General features: G+C 50.3%; 1 pseudogene; it reads left to right on the top strand.

Moving 5' to 3' along the window:
• Positions 1-5552, top strand: part of LOC102370617 — a 15224-nt pseudogene extending 9672 nt beyond the window's left edge.
• Positions 5553-9380: the final 3828 nt, after the last annotated feature.

Genomic DNA, 9380 nt, shown 5'->3' on the forward strand with positions numbered 1-9380 from the left:
TTGGCTTCCTTTATGTAATCCTCACGGTTTAGGATGACTATGGCTCCTCCTTTATCTGCTGGTTTTATTACTATTTGGTGGTCGGATCTTAGAGATTCTATGGCCTTTTTCTCTGGTGGAGAGAGGTTGTGGTGGGGGTGCGTGTTGCTGATTATTTCATTGTTCATTCTTTCCCTGAAGCAGTCAATGTAGCGGTCAAGGTTAGGGTTTCGTCCACTGCAAGGTGCCCAATCTGATGGGTTTTTTGGGCTTGTTGGCATTGATCCTTTCCTGAATGTTGTCAGAGGATGAGTTGTTGTTGGGAGTGGGTTCAGTTTGGTCGTGGAAATATTCTTTGAGGCACGTGTCTAGTTCTCCACATTGAAGTATTTTATTAGGGTATTTTTCTGGACAGAAATTTAGAAAGGAAGGACAGATTAGAAAGGACAGATTTTTTCAGTTTTGGTAAGCGTGTGTGGGGAGAGATTGATAATATTTGTGGGTTGGTTGCTGCTTTCAGTTTTATCAAGTCTGAGGTTGGGATGTTGTAAGGTGTTGGTGTTGTTCCTCTGATGGTTGTTTTGTGGCTGGGGGGCTTGTTCTTGGGATAATTTGTTCCATTTCTTCTTTTTATGTAGGATGAATGCTGTAGAAAGTTTTTCGTAGTCTCTTTGTATCCATTGTATATTGTCAGGGAAAATGCATGGATTTCTGTCTCTTAAGTTGTTGTAGTATATGGTGATTTCCTTCCTGAGTTGGTCTCTTTTGGAGTAGAGTAGGTGAAGAAGATGACTTCTAATTTTCTCTGAAGTTCTTCTGCATAGCTGTGAAGCATATTTGGAGTTGTGTGTAGTAGTCAGAAGATTGTAGATGTTTAGTCCTCAGGGAACGAAGTTGTGCTTCTAGGGGACATACTCTGGACCTCAGAATTTTGATATTTCTTTGGGATTGTTTTAAACAAAAGGATAGAACATTTTTTAATAATATGTGAATTCCCAGGCCTCCCTGGCTGGTTGTGAAGCCAGGAGAGTTGTTAGGGACCTGCTTTTAGTTTATTCTAGTTCATTCAAAGGTTCCTCTGGTCTCCAAGGCTGTGGATCAATGTGCACAGTGATTTAGATGCAGTCAGTGCTGTGTCCCGTGATGTATTGTGCATAAGCCATTAAATATGGCACTGCTTCTTTATACGTTGCCTCCTTAGGGACCACATTTGCTTCAGTTTTGTTTTTCTGTTCAGAACAACAAGGTTACCAGCCCTGTAAGCTGTGTGCTACGCTCTCTCTCCTGAGTTGGTCTCATCTCCCCTCCACTGGGGAGCCACAAGGCCTAATGTGCCCTTCCCTTCCCCACGTCCAGAATCAAACACACCCCAATCTAGTGGTGGATGCTGATGCCAGCACAACATCTGCTTACACCTGTCGATGGGAACGGTCTCGACTCTGCAGTATGTGGCTTACTGTAGCTGCTGCTTCATGTAGGACCCTAACCCTACAGGAGGTGATGTTGCCCTTTGCTTTTTAATTTCCCTGGATGCCAGAGCCAGCAGGACCTAGGGATACAGGAGTTGGTACAGTGTCTGGTAACTTGCACTGATGGTGTCTGACACGCACTTCATTCAGCAGGGTCACCAGGACAAGGCACTTGAGAGTCATCCTCTAACAATGTGACAGTCAATGAAATCACAGCAGGGAAGGCATCCTGATTGTGTGGGGGGGAAACATACCCCTCTTTCCATCCCAAATTAAAACTCACCCAAAGTATTTTCCTTCCTTCAGGAGAAAATTCAGGTTGAACTGGAGAGTCTAAGGAAAGAGAGAAAAAGGCTTGAAGACCTGAAAGTGAGTGAGAGTCAGAAACACCAGGAATGTCAGGTCAGTACTACTGGTTCTGGTGATTAGTGTGACCTGGAGAAGGGGAGGTTGGAATAGCTCCTCTGTACATTTGGCAGAAATGTATGTGTTGTTCTTGTACTCTGTTGCTGTGCATGGGGAAAGCAATTGACTACTCTCCTGCATAACACTGGAGCCCTCAGATCTGCAAAAAAACCCTCAAGTTGAAGCAGGGGCACAGAAACCAGGCAGGATGTCTGAGTCTGAATCTGGCAGGTCTCAGAGCAGAGATGCTGGATGTCCCCAGCATCTTTTCATGACCACAAAAGCTCCATGGAAATAATGCTTCTGACCATCAGTCTCACAAAGTCTTGCACTGTGGCACCTGATTCTCCCCAAAGGTCCTGACCTCCCCTCCCTGGTTTCCCACTGCTCATTGCAGACAAAGACAACGGCTGAGAGGCAGAAGGTGGTGTTTGAGTTTAAGCGACTGCACCAGTTTATTGAGGAACAGGAGCAACTCCTGCTGGACCGGCTGGCAGAGCTGGGGAGAGAGATTGAGAAGAGTCAGCAGAAAACTGTCGCCAAACTCTTGGAGGAGATCTCCCATCTGGACAGCCTGATCAGTGAGATGGAGAGCAAGTGCCAGCAGCCACCAAGTGACCTCCTGCAGGTGAGGCACATTAAAACCCCTCCTGTTCCTGCACAGGGGAAGAGGAAGGCCTGAATGATGGGCCTTTCCCCTGAATGAAGGGGAAATATTTACTTAGATGCTGGTGTGTCACTCTCAATTAGGCAGACTGCACCTGCCCCTAGAACAGGAGAGACCCCGGTTGTGGCAGGTGGCACTGAGCACTCTCTTCCCTCTTTCTTTCTCCCCTCCAGGACATCAGAAGCGTGTTGAGCAGGTATGTGGCTCCTTCTCACTCCCAAGGGTGGGCTAGGGGCCTGGACACTGTGATATGGCTACATCTCCCTGGGGTACCACAGCACCGTATATAGGGCAGGGCCATTGTTGGGACACAGATCTTTGATAATATTCTGTCCTGAGGTTATTTAGTGCAAACTTGGAGATACTCCCTGTGGTGGGAAGGATCCTGTCAGATCCCACGAAGTGTTATGGACAGTTCTGAGCTGCAAAACCTGAATCACCGCTACGGAGGGAGCTGGCACTGTTACTGTCTGTGCTGCCTCTGTCCTGAGGATGAGGGATAGAAAGGGAATCAGTCCCCAGATCTGTCCAGCTAGTAAAGGCTGATCCCATGAAGCTGAATTACAGAAGGAAAAGAGAATGACACTGAATTGCTTTTCACAGGTGCAAGAAGGGGCAGTTCCAGCTGCCGTTGGAGATTTCTCCTGAGCTGCAACCAAGACTCAAAAGCTGGTCTGAACTAAACTTAAGGGAGGGGTTTAGACTGCTTCAAGGTACTGAGCAGGGATGTTGGGGGATAAAATTCATGTGCCACTGTATATGGGAAGAAGACAAGCTCTGGGCAGTTAGCATCCTGTTTCAGTTCACACCCCCAAAGGGCATGTACCAGACACACAAGGGTCTGTTTTGGCATTTATGCACAGTTTGCATTCCCATTCCACTCTCCACACAGCTACTGTGTGTACCCAAGAGATTCTGCGCTTGCCAGTCAGCTCTGTGACTTCATATAAATGTAGTTAAGCATTTATCCAGCTGTAAAAGCCCAGAAAGAAGTCTCCAAATCTACACATTTTAGCCCAATAGGTTGGTGGTTATGGTGCTGACACAGTAAGCTGAGCATTTTGTTCTTCCAGACACTCTGCAGTCTTATCTGGAGAAGGGCTCATACTCCAAAGGTAAGTGCTAGGGCAGATCTGATCGTCTTCACAAAAAAATCCCACTGCAGCACTCCCCTCCCATGAGAAACACTCTCACAGCCCAGCACTGAACCTCTCTTTGCTGCGACCTGGGGCTTGGGCTGGGATTTTCCTCCTTTGGCTTGTGGATTTGCTGCCATGTCCTCCCCTTTCCCCCAGGGCAGGGTCTCTCCACAGCACCAGCCTGAGGAGCTGCAGGGCCTTCTCTTCTCAACCTCAGGGACCCAGGGCAGTACCAGACTGAACAAGAAATGGCCCCTGCTGAGCTCTGCCCTGACACTGTGGTTTCTCGTTCTCGTTCTCGTTCTCTCTCTCTCTCTCTCTCTCTCTCTCTCTCTCTCATGGTGACTCTGGATCCAGATACGGCTCATCCCCATCTTGTCCTTTCTGAGGATCAGAGAAGTGTGAGATGTGCAGTCAGAGAGCAGCATCTGCCCGACAGTCCTGAGCGATTTGACACGCACTGCTGTGTGCTGGGCTGTGAGGGATTCACCTCGGGGAGACACTGCTGGGAGGTGGAGGTGCAGGAACAGAGGTTCTGGGTTGTGGGAGTCGCCAAAGAGTCTGAGGAGGAAGGGAGACATCCAGTTTAGCCCAGAGCAGGGGATCTGGGCTGTGCGGTGCTGCTTTGGTCAGTGCCAGGCTCTCACTTCTCCTCGTCGCACCCGCTTGTCCAAGCGCCAGGTGCCCAGCAGGATCCATGTGTATCTGGACTATGCAGGGGGACGGGTGTCATTTCTCGATGCTGATACAAAGACTCCAATCTTTACCTTCCCACCAGCCTCATTCACTGGGGACAGAATCCGGCCCTTGTTCTGCCTGAGGGGCATTGGAGCTGAGCTCAGGCTGTGGCACTGAAATGGGGGGTGGGCAGGGGAGACATCCCATGGGGAATGATGGACTTGTCCACTCCTGCCTCCTGCCCTCCATGACCCAGGGGGATCCCCGCCTCCCAGCCCCCATGACTGCACCTCTGTCACTCCTGGAGCTGCAGCAGATAAAAGGGCACAGTCTGAATACACAATCCCATTGTGCAAGTGTCACCAGGCAGGCTTGTCCCTGCACACTATATGGCTCTGGAGGACTTAAGCCGGGTTGGCCATGCAGTCTTCCATTCAGCAAGCCCCCGACTGGGGAGTCCATGCCCCTTCCCTGTTTAGGGCAGCCCACGGGATCTCTGCAAAGCCCTGCAAAGTGCCCTTGGGCCTCCTGTGGTCAGGGAGGCCCCTGCTGCAGGACATGTGTGTAGGGCTGTGTGGGGTGAGGGGCTGAGCCCTGACAGGAGCTTCCCATGGGGAACTGCTGACCTGGGTTGAATTTGGGTTGGTTTCAATCTGCAGCCAAGGCCTCTGGGCAGGGGGTTTCAGAGACTGAAGTGCCCCAGATCCCATCAGAGGTAGGTGCCTCCCACCCTCAACCTCCTCTGTCAATACTAGCTCCACTGCATTGGACACTTGTACTGTAGACAGAAGCAGAAATTTTAACAAAGGCCTCCCCTTTCATTTAAAAAAAACAAAAACAAAAAAAACTTTGGTCCCTTGGTCTTAAGTCCCTCTTCTTGCCCTGCATCTTGCTGTCTCATTCTGTCCCAAGTCCTGGCTGATGTGGGCAGGATGTCACCTGTGGGATGGACACCTCTTTTCTTTGGCTCAACCCTTATACTAAGAGTGGTGTCACAGTTATCTTTAAAGTATCATAAAGGCCCTTAAAACAGAATCATTATTCTATTGCAGGGTGTTAACCTGTGCTAAGGTACCCTCTAAATGGTTTAAAATTATGACAGTTCAGGCAAGGGTATCTTTTTTTTTTTCCATTTTACCCAGGTCATTTGAGGGTATTATTAATCTCTTCCACAGGCAAACATAACGCTTTATTTTCATTCCTCCTGTAGCCTAGGATGCACCATTCCCAGCCCTGCCCACTCCTTTGCTCCATGGGTAAGCTTTCAACCAAAAAGTCAACACCCCCTGCCAACCCCAGCACACTGAGCACCCAGTGCAGCTCACCAGTTGGCTGCTTGCTGTAGCACACCATGCACATAGTAAAAGCAATCCTAATACCTACCTCCATGAAGAGAATGAGCTCTTGCCCACTGTGGCATGCACACAGCAAGCCTGCTGGGTCTCAGCTCTGCCTTGGGGTGAGCACTAACCCAATTCCCACCCAATCTAAGCCCAGTTCAGTGAAACATGCTGGATTTTGGTCCTTGCTTTTTCTTTTTATTCTTTCTTTCACTGTCTAACAGGGTGGCTTTTCCCCTTAAGAGAAGGCAGCTAATTAGACTGAAGGGCTGTAGCTGGAGGAGGCTAAGGAGGCTGTGGCCTGCTGGGAATGAAGGACCCCAGAAGGCATAACTAGAGTGTGGAGAAGCCGCAGAGGCAGGGAACAGCTGTGCTAGGAGGGCAAGCATGGGAAGGAAGGTTGCAGTTATGGCAGACCCATTTCAGGGACCAGGATGATGTGGTTTCTGTTTGTTGAAGGACAGTATGTAACTGGGGCAGGCTGGGAGGTACTCCGGGCAGCACAGGTCAGCAGGGTCCTATAATACTAAGGCTACTAAGAGGTGCTTGGAGAAGGGAGAAAGTCTGGTTGAAAGACCCTGAGGTGACAACCTAGCTCCACACTGCTCTCTCTTCACTTTTCTGTGTCTACTCACTTTGATCAGTTTTTTTTTCAAAACTTTTTCCTTCCTGCCTGTGGCTCCATCTGGCCCCTGCTAACTGTGGAGTGTGGGAAGCCACACTACCCAAGGTGGCTTCTTCACCTCCAAGCTACCTGTCACTATCCCTCCTCTGCAGGGGGAGAAGAGGCAAGAGGGAGTCCTGGTTCCTGTCTATGTCCCTGCTTGCCAGGCCTTAGAGGCAAGTTACTGTTGTGTAGGACTGAGACAGCATTGAGCCTTAACCTGGGACTGTTCTGAAACTGTTCTCTATATACAATGGCTGAGCCTGCCACAGATTTTAAATGCCTTAAAGGTAACATGTAACAGCACCCCTAGTCATCACCCACTATGAAGAGGTGTTCAGACAGTACTTATGATAGCAGGTATGCAACAGTTAATAGTCTGTCTGGCCATAAGGCTGGGAGTCAGGAGCAACTGCTGCTTGGTGAGTGAGCCACAGAAAGGGATAAGAGCTCAAGGAGCAGTCTGCAAGGGGGAGAGAAGCAAGTGGGGCTGTGGTGCTGAGGAAGAAGCCCAGAGCCTGGGTTGCCACTCTCAAGGTCTGAAGGAAGACAGAAGCTTTGGTGTGGTGTGGTTTGCCCACCTGCTTGTTTTGTTGTTTGTCTTGTATACAGTGGGGACAAGGCTGCCCCATGCAAAATAAAACTGTCTGGAAACCCTGAACCTAGAAATGAATGGCTTTAATAAGGCAGCTGGGTGAGTGACTTGTTTATACCCATGCAAAAAGAGACCCGGAACACGTTCCCTTGGCCCCTGTTCTGGCACAGGCATAGGAGCTGCCTGGGGTAGGAACTCCACTGACCTTCACTTTACAGACCTTTCACAATGTTGTAGAGATATCTTTAGAAATACAAATCCCCTGAAAAGGCAATGAGCGTATGTTTCTGAAAATCTCAGTGCTGTTGTCAGAAGGCTCTGAGTTCTCCCAAGAGTCAGCGATGAAGTGTTGGCCATGCTGTTCCAGCTGGTCACACTGTCCATCCTCCTACCCCAATTGTCCACTTTGGCCCTGCTGTCCTGCCTGCCACAACCTGATGTTTGTGTTAATTTGCTCCTTCAGGAGGTGTTTACAGGGGATTGGAGTTTAGCCACTGTTGCTTTACTGCACCTTGCTCATGTTCAGGCTGCTGGTCTGTCTAGCCCAGGGGTGGGCAAAATACAGCCTGCAGGCCAGATCTGGCCTGCCACACAATATAATTCAGCCCGTCAGTGCCCAACAACTAATTGTACCCTGCCCAGTGTGTGCAGGAGGGCCTGGCTCAACCAGCACGCAGGATGCAGCCAGATGCAAAAGGGTCTTTATGGTTTCTGAGCATATGCACGAGGCTGCTATCTGGTGGAGTAAGTACACAGCTCCATAATTCACGGCACTAACAGAACAAAAACCCAAGGATAGAAGTAGGAAAGTAGGAGGGCCTGTTTTTTTTATCCCAATAACTAGTTTCAGCATCCACCCAGGAGACAAGAAACCAAAGTCCTATGCCCCTGACCAACCCAGAGGAGACCTGAACCCACCCTTGGCTGCTCAGGGGACCAGCTTCAATAGGAGGGCTAGACAGGAGACTAGAAAATGCCAAAGCTAGGGTTCAGGGTACTATGCCAGTCAACTGACATTTGGGCACAGAAAGAAAATGGAACTCTGCCTTGACCATCTCTATTATGGAGGGATGTTACTTCTCCTGGGGGAGTGAGCTACAGGCACCCCTGGCTGTCCTTCATTCCCAACCTGATTTCCTTCCCTGCCTATCCATCTCCTTCTCCATGGGACTCACTATTCAATTTGGCCTACCCTCCTGATACAAAATAGAAGATACCAGGAAAGCTTTGAGGAGACCAGCAGCTATGGCCTCAGTAACAACAGTGCTGGGTATTCAAGAGGAAACCAAATGTCCCATCTGCCAGGAGTATCTGACTGACACAGTGAACATAGGCTGTGGGCATGACTTCTGCAGTGCTTGTATCGGTCACTACTGTGAGCAATGGGAGGTCCCATCTGCTGAGGTCCCATCTGGTCCTTGGAGTGTCCCATCTGCTGAGCCAACATCCAGAAAGGGGCTTTCTGCCCAAACGGGCAGCTGGCAAATCTAGCAGAAAGGATTAAATGCTTGGAGTTCAAAGTTTGATATTGCTTGCAAGTGGGGGAGTTTGTTCACATTGGAACAGCCAGGCAGAAATTATTTTCCTAGGTTTCTGGGTGGGGACTCAAGCCAATTTGCCTGAAACTCCTAAAATGAACTTGGCCCTTGTTGCTGCCATCTGGTGCCTGGCAGAAGGATTACACAGACACTTCAACTGCAGGGTCTGAAGCAAAGACTCAGAGAGGGGAGACCTGGATCCTGTCAACTTGAGGTTGACAGCCAGGCCCTGCAACCTTGCAGCAGTAGTTGGGTGAGCTTAGGAGCTGGATGTGGCTCTGCTTGTGGGGATGGGAGAGAATAAGAGGGGGAAACAACCCAAGAAACCTCTCATCCCAGCATTGTATGCAAGGATGGAGGGAGAGCCTGCTGCCAGCAAGCCTGCAGCCAAGGGCCTGAGCCCAGAAGCCCTTTTTGCTGCACCCCAGAGCGGGTACTGCCCATGGGAGGCAGGAAACGGGCAGAATAAGGAGGGCAGCACTCCAGAAAGGGGGGGGGGGGAGCACAGAAGAGGCTGGAAGCGGGGTGCTTGGCCATGCCTCTAGTGTGAGTTGCTGCTCCTGCACACCCTCTGGGAAAGCCTGGATCTGCCCTGGCAGGGAAATGAATTAAAAAAGAAGAAAAGAAGGAGTTGCTGGTGGCTGGGAGGGGAACTTTCAAGAGCAGGTTAGACAGACACTTGGCTGGGATGGTTTAGTCAGGGATGCTGCTGCCTTGAGCAGGGGGCTGGACGAGATGTGACCTGGGGAGGTGCCTTCCAGCCTGACTGTCCTGGAATCCTACGGAGCAGCCCCGCTCCGATGCCCAAGGACCTGGCGCCCCGGGTGCGGTGCCGGCTGGCCAGACACCCGCCCTGTGCCCGGGACCCCCGAGCGGGGAGGGGGCTGTGGGAGCTTGGGGGGGCGG

This window comes from Alligator sinensis, unplaced genomic scaffold, assembly GCF_000455745.1.
Source record: "Alligator sinensis unplaced genomic scaffold, ASM45574v1 scaffold1097_1, whole genome shotgun sequence".
Taxonomy (NCBI): Eukaryota; Metazoa; Chordata; order Crocodylia; family Alligatoridae; genus Alligator; species Alligator sinensis.